Source organism: Triturus cristatus, chromosome 4_2, assembly GCF_964204655.1.
Source record: "Triturus cristatus chromosome 4_2, aTriCri1.1, whole genome shotgun sequence".
Classification (NCBI taxonomy): Eukaryota; Metazoa; Chordata; class Amphibia; order Caudata; family Salamandridae; genus Triturus; species Triturus cristatus.
This window is the reverse complement of record NC_140586.1, coordinates 53,059,941-53,072,035: the sequence shown is the minus strand read 5'-3', so window position 1 is coordinate 53,072,035 and position 12,095 is coordinate 53,059,941. Positions and strand designations below refer to the sequence as shown.

The following is a 12,095-nucleotide window of genomic DNA, read 5'->3' as shown; positions in this document are numbered from 1 at the left end:
GAATAGCAACATTTGGAGCGAAAACTGCTCCCATAGAGGTACCCTTGCATTGTCTATAGTATTTTACATTGAATAAAATGTAGTTTAGTCAGAGCTGTCTTGAGAAGTGAGATGATGAAGTCAGTGGGGACCTGGTGAGGAGAGGGACGGGCGTTGAGGTGGTTTCTAATGACTTCAGTACCTTTGTCCTGTGGAATATTAGTGTAAAGTGATTCAATGTCCAAGGTGACAAGGAATTCGCTTTCAGGATCAAATGATTCTTGTTCAACTAAGTTAATGAAGTGGGTGGTGTACTTCATATAAGATGCTGTGCCCTGGACTAGACCTCGGATGAAAAAAATCAATATACCTCCCTAGAGGTTCCAGCATAGAACCACAGCCAGACACGATGAGTCTACCAGGGCACAGCATCTTAAGTGAAAGACACCACCGCTTCATTAACTTAGTTGAACAAGAATCATTTGATCCTGAAAGCGAATTCCTTTTCACCTTGGACATTTAATCACTTTACACTAATATTCCACAGGACAAAGGTACTGAAGTCATTAGGAACCACCTCAACGCCCGTCCCTCTCCTCACCAAGTCCCCACTGACTTCATCATCTCATTTCTCAAGACAGCTCTGACTAAACTACATTTTATTCAATGTAAAATACTATAGACAATGCAAGGGTACCTCTATGGGAGCAGTTTTCGCTCCAAATGTTGCTATTCTGTTTGTTGATGCTATTGAAACATCCTTTGTCCTCAACACACACAACCCACATCTGTCCAAAATCTGGCCTTGGTGTCAATGCATCGACGATGTCTTCATGATCTGGAAAGGTAATGACACAGAATTAAATGACTTTTGCAACTGGCTCACCAACTGCCAACCTGATCTCAAATTCACGTACTGTCTCGGCAATACCCAGATTGATTACCTCGACGTGACAGTTAAAACTACTGGGGGTGGACTCTATACTACTCTGTTCCGCAAACCGACAGAACGCAATACCATGCTCCAATACACTAGTGCCCACCCCAGAGCACTCGGGGATGGTCTCCCCTAAGGCCAATTCCTCAAAATACTCAGGAACTGCAAATTCAAAGACGATTTCTTCAAGGAAGCAGAAGTCCTCTGCAAAAAAACAGGCCAGCAGAGGGTACCCCAAATGCTTGATAAATTGCTCCATGAAACGTGCCTGGTATTCCCACAGAGAGTGTCTACTAGTACCCAAACAAAGGGAACCTGTCACACATTACCTGTTGCCACATTCTGTCCCGTTAGCAATAAACTGACTAAGATACTAAAAAAGCACTGGTCTGTCCTTGCACCAGTCAACATTGCTAACAAAGCCACCCTTTTCTCCTTTAAAAGGGGACGCAATATTAAGGACCATTTAGTAAGAGCCTACAAGTCAACACTCAGTGAAAACACCATCCAATCCTTGCTAGGCCTCCCTCCGATCAAAGGGCATTTTAAAGGCAGCAACTGCACTGCATGTGCTCATACAGAGAATACGAAAGTGTTTGAATATGGCAGTGTGAAACGCACACTCAATTCTTTTTCTAATTGTAATACTAACAATGTCATATACTGCATTCGTTGTCCTTGTAATCTTCTGTACATTGGCCAAACAACTCAAAGTTATATCCAGAATATGCCGCCATAAGAGCAGAATACGCTGTAAAGTTGTCACGGCACCCCTGGTGGAACACTTCCTGGCGAAAGGACACTCGGAATTGGACTCTACGTGGCAAGTAATCGACGACCTACGCTCACGGAGCAGGGGTGGTGACCACCATCAAACACTTAACAGACTTGAGTGCAAATTGATTTTTAACTGCAGGTCAATTGAACATGGACTATATACGTTGAGAAATGGAAACCAATTTTGTAACTGCGCCTATATGACCACCATCTGTAATCTGTATTTCATAACTCTCATTGTATATGACAAGAATTTTCTATCTACCTTTTAGACTGTTTAGTTTCCCATTGCTCCACCTATCCTCATTGCTGAGCTCATATGGGTAAAATTCTTTCCTTCAAATTTATTTCTCCCTTCTCTTCTTTCTCTATTTATGCTGCACTCTGACCGCCCCTCAAGCCCCTCCCCCAAGATGGAGTCCAGGCCGCGCACTCTACTCTACGCGCATGCGCGTCCCTTGCACGCTGTATTCTCCCAGGTGGGAAGCCAGGCCGCTCTTAACTTCCGCCTTGGCCTCGGCACAAATATTCTGCTAGACAACGGAGCGGATGCCCGTCCTTCACAGAAGACCGACTTTCGGCGGTTTATCCTAAGTAAGTCAATTACCCCTTGGACAGGGTGGGCTTCCTCACTCCTTCCTGCGCTTTAGTATAATTTCCTTTTTCCACAGTTAAGTACACACGCACACCAACTACTTTGTGTCACATTTCAATACCATCTTCGCAATAATGGACATACCATAGCGGGCTTCCTGCAGTTGAATTGTGTCCCCGTTCCCTGGCACACCGGCCATACAGTGGCTCTTGCAATTATTCCAATTCACACGTAAGTGCTTCTTCCTTATCTCGGGCAATTGGTTAAGTGATTGACCTCGGCCTCCACTCACTCCCCCACCCTCTTATAGGATGCTGTCGGGTCCGGATCGACCACCGAGACCTACATTAGATCCATACCCCCGTAGTTGAACATCGCATTCACTCGGTTTGCTCCTTAAGTAAGCCCTCAAGTTTTTTCATTGCATTGGTGCAACTCGCCTCCCACCCGCATGGACTTTCCTGACTAGCCACTCGTCACCTAGTTGCACCTGCACCGGTCCCTGTTTTAATTTACACCCTTCCACATGTAAATAAAATGCACATATTCTTTACCTGCTTCGGGCACTCTGCACTACCCAATCTTGGCTTCAGATATTTGTGATTTTCTTTTACCAGTCATTACCCATTCTGGCATGTATGAAGAGCGCAACTTCTCCTTTTCTGTCTCAGGCACTCTGCACAGCCTGACTTCCTCATTATGCATGAATGATACCTTACTCATGCTATATATCGGACTGTCCTTACTTTTGGCAAGACAACGGACCTCTGAGCAAGCTATACGCTCTGCGTCGTTTACCCACTGTATGCTTGAATTATTCCTGTCCGACTACAGCTCCTACCTTCAGAATTGAATAGACCCTCTTCACGACTTTATTAATTCTTTCCTCAATTTTTAACTGATTCTCTCACTGATCATAGTATGTATAGTCAAAATTTATGGAAGCAATATACATAACTATATACTTAAGGGACACCCCTAAACTATGTTTTCTCCTAACACATAGATTCTTCTTGCTCACAACTCTCGTCCTGATGATGATCTCAAGCAGTGTAGATCAAAACATCGTCGACCCTTTTACAACAAAAACTCATTTATTGGTTAAAATGTACATGGGGTTTTTGATAATGTTGTCAATGCAATGTAATTTTTAATGTCACCTTCACTCGTCACATCACACTTTCCACTGTTTTGTGAGCACTTGAACTATTTTTTATAAATCTTTGATAGCACCTATTTATTTAATAAATAATATATGTCTATTACTGTGTCCCTAAGTATATTTAAAAAAAGTCTTATACCGCTGTCTCTGGCAATTACTAATCACCATTTGTCACCTGTCTTATGATTAATAGCCCTTTTAAATGCATTAGCTCAGGCTGCTTCAGGACCTTTTTGGCCTTATATCTACCATTGTTTCCTTACACCACTATTGACTACCCATGGTTCAGATATCGGGGTCCTCTTGTTCCTTAATGTATGCTGTACTGTATTGAGCGTTGATAACAGGGAATATGCCGCTGTGCTTCATTGACCATTTGTAACTGCAAAATTCACTACTGTGCTATATTGAGGGGCGGTAAATAGAAGTACACTGTTGTGCTTCACTGAGGTGTGGTAGCAGAATACGCTGCTGTGCTGTATTGAGAGTTCATTACTGGGAATAAGCTGCTGTGCTTTATTGACGATTAGTAACTGCAAATTTGCCACTGTGCTACATTGAGGAGTAGTAACTGGGAGTAAACTGCTTTGCTTCAGTGAGTTGTTTTAACAGAATACGCTGCTGTGCTGGATTGAGCGTTGGTAACAGGGAATAGGCTGCTGTGCTTCATTGTCGCTTGGTAACTGCAAATTCTCTACTGTGCTACATTAAGGGGCGGTAACTAGGAGTACTCTGCTGTGTTTCACTGGGCCGTGGTAACCGAATACGCTGCTGTACTTTATTGAGCGTTGGTAACAGGGAATACTCTGCTATGCTTCATTGACAATTTGCAGCTGTAAATTTGCTACTGTTCTATATTTAGGGGTGGTAAACTTGGGCTACGCTTCTGTGCTTCATTGAAGAGCGGTACAGACTATGAGGGGGGGTAACTGGGAGTACGCTTTTATCCTTCACTGAGGTGTGGTAACAGAATACGGTGCAGTGCTTTATAGAGCGTTGTTATTGAGTGTTGATAAAAGGGAATACGCGGCTGTGCTCCATTGACTATTTGTAACTTCGGAATTTATTTCTTTACTTCATTGAGGGGTGGGAAATGGAAGTATGCTGTTGTGCTTCCCTGAGATGTGGTAGCAGAATACGCTGCTATGCTGTATTGAGCTTTCCTTACTGGGAATAAGCTGCTGTGCTTTGATGTTAGTAACTGCAAATTTGCCACTCTGCTACTTTGAGGAGTAGTAACTGGGAGTACACTGCTTTGCTCCAGTGAGGTGTGTTCACAGAATACGCTGCTGTGCTGTATTGAGCGTTGGTAACAGGGAATACACTACTGTGCTTCATTGACAGTTTGCAACTACAAATTCGCTACTGTGCTATATTGAGGGGTGGTAATTGGGACTATGCTGCTGTGCTACATTGAAGAGTGGTACGGACTATGAGGGGGGAGGGATAACTTGGAGTACTCTGCCGTCCTTCACTGAGGTTTGATAACCTAATACGCTGCTGTGTTGTATTGAGCGTTGGTTACTGGGAACAGGTTGCTGTGGTTTATTGGCGATTGGTAACTGCAAATTTGCCACTGTGCTACAATGATGGTTTGTAACTGGAGTATGCTACTGTGCGTCTTCAAGGGGTGATAATTGGTTTACTCCGCTGTGCTTTTTTGGGGGGTGGTAACAATACGTATTTTTATGATTCTCTGCTGTATTAAGCGTTAGTTACTGGGAATAAGCTGCCGTGCTTTATTGACGATTAGTAACTGCAATTCCCTACTGTGCTACATTGTGGGGTGGGAACTGGGAGAACTCGCCTGTTTCTCTTTGGGGTGTGGTAACAGAATACGCGGCAGTGCTTTATTGAGCGTTGGTAACAGGGATTACGCTGCTGTGCTTTATTGATGATTGGTAACTGCAACTTCACTACTGTTCTACATTAAGGAGTGTTAACTGGATGTACTCTGCTGTGTTTCACTGAGTGTGGTAACTACTACACACATACTCTCTGCTGCCGGTCAGTGGACACCAAGGGTTATTTTAGCAGTCCTGGCGGTGAACATGAACGAGGCCGTGGCGCTGTTCAAAGCCTTGTTCAGCTGGTTGACAAAGTGGGAGACAGGGAAACTACAAATCCCATGAGCCTTGGGTGCGTCACAGTTACGTGCAGGAAGGAGGCAGAAATGGTATTTATCCTACAGTAGCGGTGAAAGCAGGCAGATTATTCCCGCCGTGTGTTCTGGATCGATTGGCTGTCACCGCATGAAGTATCTTGAGTTTGGTATTGGGTAAGGGTGCGCTTCGCACCGTTTCGCAGTATGCTTTAATTCGGACATATTTTGTTTGTGTGTTCTTCCGAGTACAATCCCCGACAAAGCTGCCTGGTTAGCTGGAGTTGCTGCCTGGTGTCTTTACCAGGGGTTAACAGTGGGATACTGCAGAGGTTGCAGTAGTTTCACAAATCAAGCCTTTGGTACGGTGGTATGTTTGACTATTAAGCGATGTAGATCTTTCGGTTATAACAATTGATTACAAGACATTTGTGGAGTATTTAACAATAATGCTGGTCGCATTATTATTTGTTTGCAATTGGGGTATGAGCTAGTAACGTGTTTGGATATAATTCCTGGCAATGAAGAGGTCTATGACGCAAATAGCTTCTATGACATTATTGTGCAAATTGGGGAAAAAGGATCTTTGCTTTGTATGTGCTTCTAGATTCCATAGAAGGCGCCTACTCATCATGTGTACTATTATTTTTCTAACCGGAATCTTGAGTCCTGAGATTAAGGATCCTACCGTGTGAGGTGGGACACATGATGCTTTTAGGTGGGTATGTAAACAAGAAGGTTCAGACTTAAAAAGATAGCATACAGGAAAGTACTATACCTAAAAATATAGCCCCTTACCTCATTTCAGATATTTCCTTCCCTCTCTTTCACCAATGAGATATCATAAACACCTGTTTAAAAGATATGTCTATAACTAACATGAAGTGTTTTAGGTGGTTTTATTTTTCTTTACAGGTAATGATAATATAGTGCTATATATTGATATGCCAAAAAAGTGTTAGTGAGTGATAGCCATATTGTTTATTTCTTACAGGTCTCCCTCCCTGCTGTACCTTCCCTATCCTTCCCTCGCTTGATCACCTTAATCTTCCGTGCTTTAATAGCATATCGGAATTGAGGCGGTCGAGAGATGGACCAAATAAGCATCGAACCCGCGCTGAGGATATATTGTTCATATGAATGCTAAAAGTAACAGAATACGCTGCTGTGCTGTATTGAGCGTTGGTAACGGGGATTAAGCTGCTGTACTTCATTGATCATTTGTAACTGCGAATTTGCCACTGTGCTTCATTGAGGATTAGTAACTGGGAATACACAGCATTGCTTTACTGAGGTGTGGTAACAGAATATGCTGCTGTGCTGTATTGAGCGTTTGTTAATGGGGATAACCTGCTGTGCTTTGATGATTGGTTAGTGCAAATTTGCTACTGTGCTATATTGAGGGGTGATAACTGGGAGTACGCTGCTCCAATGAGATGTGGTATCAGAATACGATGCTGTGCTTTAATAAGCGTTTGTAACAGGGAATACGCTGCTGTTCTTAATTGATGATTGGTAACTGCAAATTCGCCACCGTAAAACATTGAGTAGTAACTGGGAGTACACTACTTTTCTTCAGTGAGGTGTGTTAACAGAATGCTCTGCTGTGCTGTATTGAGCGTTTGCTACTGGAAATAAGCTGCTGTGCTTTATTGAAGAGTAGTATGGACTATGAGGGGGGGGGGGTTAACAGAGTACGCTGCTGTCCTTCTTTGAGGTGTGTTAACAGAATATGCTGCTGTGCTGTATTGAGCATTGATAACGGAATAGTCTGCTGTGTTGAACGTTCGTTACTAGGAATACACTGCTGTGGTTTATTGGCGATTGGTAACTGCAAATTTGCCAGTGTGCTACAATGATGTGTGTCAACTGGAGGATGCTGCTGTGTGTCAACTGGAGGATGCTGCTGTGTCTTTGAGGGGTGATAACTGGTGTATGATGAATGTCACGTGAAGATGTGTACAATGAAAGTTATTTCATGGCTTAGGTGGTTGGATGCAAATAGCATCACCACCTCACACTAGAAAATGCCTTAGATGAGTTTGACACACTTAAGGATTGGTTGATTGTGATCCATGCAGATTATAATCACACTATAGCACCCGTCCTGAATGGCCTGTATGCGTGACACATGTGCAGCGTGGATTGGACAAGTATGTGCTTATTAATTCCAATATGTTTTTTGGTTTTACAGATGGATATGAAACATTACGGAAGAGGATGAGAGAGAAGTTATCTTTGCTTTTCGTATGAGTGCAGCTTTCTGCCCTCTACTAAAATATATGAAATTCCTAGATAAATAACACCAGGAAGGGAAAAGATTTTGCCCTAAATAAAGTTCCGGACCCGAACGGCCCATTTTTTGAGGACTGAAACATTTTGGCACTAGGGTCATAGGACTATTACGTCCTTGCGATGCCCCCTTTTTCCATATTTAATACCCTGTACGATTCTGCGAAAGAAACGATATCTGGAGCTGTAGGAGGATTTTTAATCTTTAAAACCCTCGGCTGTCTGTTAAGTGCTCCCTGAAATATGGTCGAGCCCACCCTGACCTTTAGGAGTCAGGGTGTGAACTCTAAGAAGAAGCATGACACTACTTGAGTGAGGGTTACTTAGAAAAAGAAATTGCTTCCTTTCCTGCGCTTGAGCTACTGCCCAACTTCCTCTAATCTAGGTGAAATAACTGAGTTCTCTGCTGTGTTTCCCTGAGGTGTGGTAACAGAATACGCTGCTGTGCTTTATTGAGCGTTTGTAACAGGGAATACGCTGCTGTTCTTAATTGTTGATTGGTAACTGCAAATTTGCCACTGTGTTCCAATGAGGAGTAGTAGCTGGGAGTACACTGCTTTGCTTCACTGAGGTGTGGTAACAGAATATGCTCCTGCGTGACCCCCCCCCCACCCTGGCCATTTTTTTTTGGGGGGGGGTGCCCCCCTGAGTGACCCCTCCCTGCCATTTTGGGGGGCCCCTGTGTCACTCCCCCCAGCCATTTGGGTGGGAATCCTGTGTGACCCCCCCCCCGCCATTTGGGTGGGAATCCTGTGTGACCCCCCCCGCCATTTGGGTGGGGACCCCTGCGTGACCCCCCCCTGGCCATTTTTGGGGGTCCCCTGTGTGACCCCCCAGCCATTTGGGGGCCCCCCTATATGACACCCCCAGCCATTTGGGGTCCCCCTGTGTGACCCCCCAGCCATTTGGGGTCCCCCTGTGTGACCCCCCAGCCATTTGGGGTCCCCCTGTGTGACCCCTCCAGCCATTTGGGGGTCCCCCTGTGTGACCCCTCCAGCCATTTGGGGGTCCCCCTGTGTGACCCCTCCAGCCATTTGGGGGTCCCCCTGTGTGACCCCTCCAGCCATTTGGGGGTCCCCCTGTGTGACCCCTCCAGCCATTTGGGGGTCCCCCTGTGTGACCCCTCCAGCCATTTGGGGGTCCCCCGTGTGACCCCTCCAGCCATTTGGGGGGTCCCCCGTGTGACCCCTCCAGCCATTTGGGGGTCCCCGTGTGACCCCTCCAGCCATTTGGGGGCCCCCCTGTGTGACCCCCCCAGCCATTTGGGGGCCCCCCTGTGTGACCCCCCAGCCATTTGGGGGCCCCCCTGTGTGACCCCCCCAGCCATTTGGGGGCCCCCCTGTGTGACCCCCCCAGCCATTTGGGGGCCCCCCTGTGTGACCCCCCCAGCCATTTGGGGGCCCCCCTGTGTGACCCCCCCAGCCATTTGGGGGCCCCCCTGTGTGACCCCCCCAGCCATTTGGGGGCCCCCTGTGTGACCCCCCCGTGTGACCCCCCCAGCCATTTGGGGGCCCCCCTGTGTGACCCCCCCAGCCATTTGGAGGGCCTCTCCTGTGTCACCCCCAGCCATTTGGAGGGCCCCCCCTGCGCGACCCCCAGTCATTTCGAGGGCCCCCCCTGCGCGACCCCCTGGCCATTTGGGGGGCCCCCCCCGCGCGACCCCCTGGCCATTTGGGGGGGCCCCCCCGCGCGACCCCCTGGCCATTTGGGGGGGCCCCCCCGCGCGACCCCCTGGCCATTTGGGGGGGCCCCCCGCGCGACCCCCTGGCCATTTGGGGGGGCCCCCCCGCGCGACCCCCTGGCCATTTGGGGGGGGCCCCCCCGCGCGACCCCCTGGCCATTTGGGGGGGCCCCCCGCGCGACCCCCTGGCCATTTGGGGGGGCCCCCCCGCGCGACCCCCTGGCCATTTGGGGGGGGCCCCCCCGCGCGACCCCCTGGCCATTTGGGGGGGGCCCCCCCGCGCGACCCCCTGGCCATTTGGGGGGGGCCCCCCCGCGCGACCCCCTGGCCATTTGGGGGGGGCCCCCCCGCGCGACCCCCTGGCCATTTGGGGGGGGCCCCCCCGCGCGACCCCCTGGCCATTTGGGGGGGGCCCCCCCGCGCGACCCCCTGGCCATTTGGGGGGGGCCCCCCCGCGCGACCCCCTGGCCATTTGGGGGGGGCCCCCCCGCGCGACCCCCTGGCCATTTGGGGGGGGCCCCCCCGCGCGACCCCCTGGCCATTTGGGGGGGGGCCCCCCGCGCGACCCCCTGGCCATTTGGGGGGGGGCCCCCCCGCGCGACCCCCTGGCCATTTGGGGGGGGGCCCCCCCGCGCGACCCCCTGGCCATTTGGGGGGGGCCCCCCCGCGCGACCCCCTGGCCATTTGGGGGGGGCCCCCCCGCGCGACCCCCTGGCCATTTGGGGGGGGCCCCCCGCGCGACCCCCTGGCAATTTGGGGGGGGGGCCCCCCCGCGCGACCCCCTGGTAATTTGGGGGGGGGGGGGCCCCCCCGCGCGACCCCCTGGCCATTTGGGGGGGGGGGGGCCCCCCGCGCGACCCCCTGGCCATTTGGGGGGGGGGGGGGGCCCCCCGCGCGACCCCCTGGCCATTTGGGGGGGGGGGGGCCCCCCGCGCGACCCCCTGGCCATTTGGGGGGGGGGGGGGGGGCCCCCCCGCGCGACCTCTTGGCCATTTGGGGGGGGGGGGGGGGCCCCCCGCGCGACCCCCTGGCCATTTGGGGGGGGGGGGGCCCCCCGCGCGACCCCCTGGCCATTTGGGGGGGGGGGGGCCCCCCGCGCGACCCCCTGGCCATTTGGGGGGGGGGCCCCCCGCGCGACCCCCTGGCCATTTGGGGGGGGGGCCCCCCGCGCGACCCCCTGGCCATTTGGGGGGGGGGCCCCCCGCGCGACCCCCTGGCCATTTGGGGGGGGGGGGGGCCCCCCGCGCGACCCCCTGGCCATTTGGGGGGGGGGGGGGGCCCCCCCGCGCGACCCCCTGGCCATTTGGGGGGGGGGGCCCCCCCGCGCGACCCCCTGGCCATTTGGGGGGGGGGCCCCCCGCGCGACCCCCTGGCCATTTGGGGGGGGGGGGGGGGGGCCCCCCGCGCGACCCCCTGGCCATTTGGGGGGGGGGGCCCCCCGCGCGACCCCCTGGCCATTTGGGGGGGGGGCCCCCCGCGCGACCCCCTGGCCATTTGGGGGGGGGGCCCCCCGCGCGACCCCCTGGCCATTTGGGGGGGCCCCCCGCGCGACCCCCTGGCCATTTGGGGGGGCCCCCCGCGCGACCCCCTGGCCATTTGGGGGGGGGGGCCCCCCGCGCGACCCCCTGGCCATTTGGGGGGGGGGCCCCCCGCGCGACCCCCTGGCCATTTGGGGGGGGGGCCCCCGCGCGACCCCCTGGCCATTTGGGGGGGGGGCCCCCCGCGCGACCCCCTGGCCATTTTGGGGGGGCCCCCCGCGCGACCCCCTGGCCATTTTGGGGGGGCCCCCCGCGCGACCCCCTGGCCATTTTGGGGGGGCCTCTCGCGCGACCCCCTGGCCATTTTGGGGGGTCCCCCGCGCGACCCCCTGGCCATTTTGGGGGGTCCCCCGCGCGACCCCCTGGCCATTTTGGGGGGGCCCCCCGCGCGACCCCCTGGCCATTTTGGGGGGGCCCCCCGCGCGACCCCCTGGCCATTTTGGGGGGGCCCCCCGCGCGACCCCCTGGCCATTTTGGGGGGGCCCCCCCGGCGCGACCCCCTGGCCATTTTGGGGGGGCCCCCCCGGCGCGACCCCCTGGCCATTTTGGGGGGGCCCCCCCCGGCGGGACCCCCTGGCCATTTGGGGGGGCCCCCCCCGGCGGGACCCCCTGGCCATTTGGGGGGGCCCCCCCCGGCGGGACCCCCTGGCCATTTGGGGGGGCCCCCCCCGCGGGACCCCCTGGCCATTTGGGGGGCCCCCCCCCGCGGGACCCCCTGGCCATTTCGGGGGGCCCCCCCCGCGCGACCCCCCTGGCCATTTCGGGGGGCCCCCCCGCGCGACCCCCCTGGCCATTTCGGGGGGCCCCCCGCGCGACCCCCCCGCGCGAACCCCCCCCTGGCCATTTCGGGGGGCCCCCCCGCGCGAACCCCCCCCCTGGCCATTTCGGGGGGCCCCCCGCGCACCCCCCCTGGCCATTTGGGGGGGGGGGCCCCCCGCGCGCACCCCCCCCTGGCCATTTGGGGGGGGGGCCCCCGCGCAAAACCCCCCCTGGCCATTTGGGGGGGGGGGGCCCCCGCGCAAAACCCCCCCTG

At 53.9% G+C, this 12,095-nt stretch overlaps 1 long non-coding RNA gene across 1 annotated transcript in view; it reads left to right on the top strand.

The window, feature by feature from the left end:
• LOC146832953 (uncharacterized) overlaps positions 1–7,901 on the top strand; it is a 58,456-nt gene extending 50,555 nt beyond the window's left edge. The window contains exon 5 of the long non-coding RNA XR_014960184.1: positions 7,746–7,901. This is a non-coding gene — a long non-coding RNA (uncharacterized LOC146832953). The remainder of the gene's footprint in view (positions 1–7,745) is intronic.
• The last annotated feature ends 4,194 nt before the right edge of the window (positions 7,902–12,095 follow it).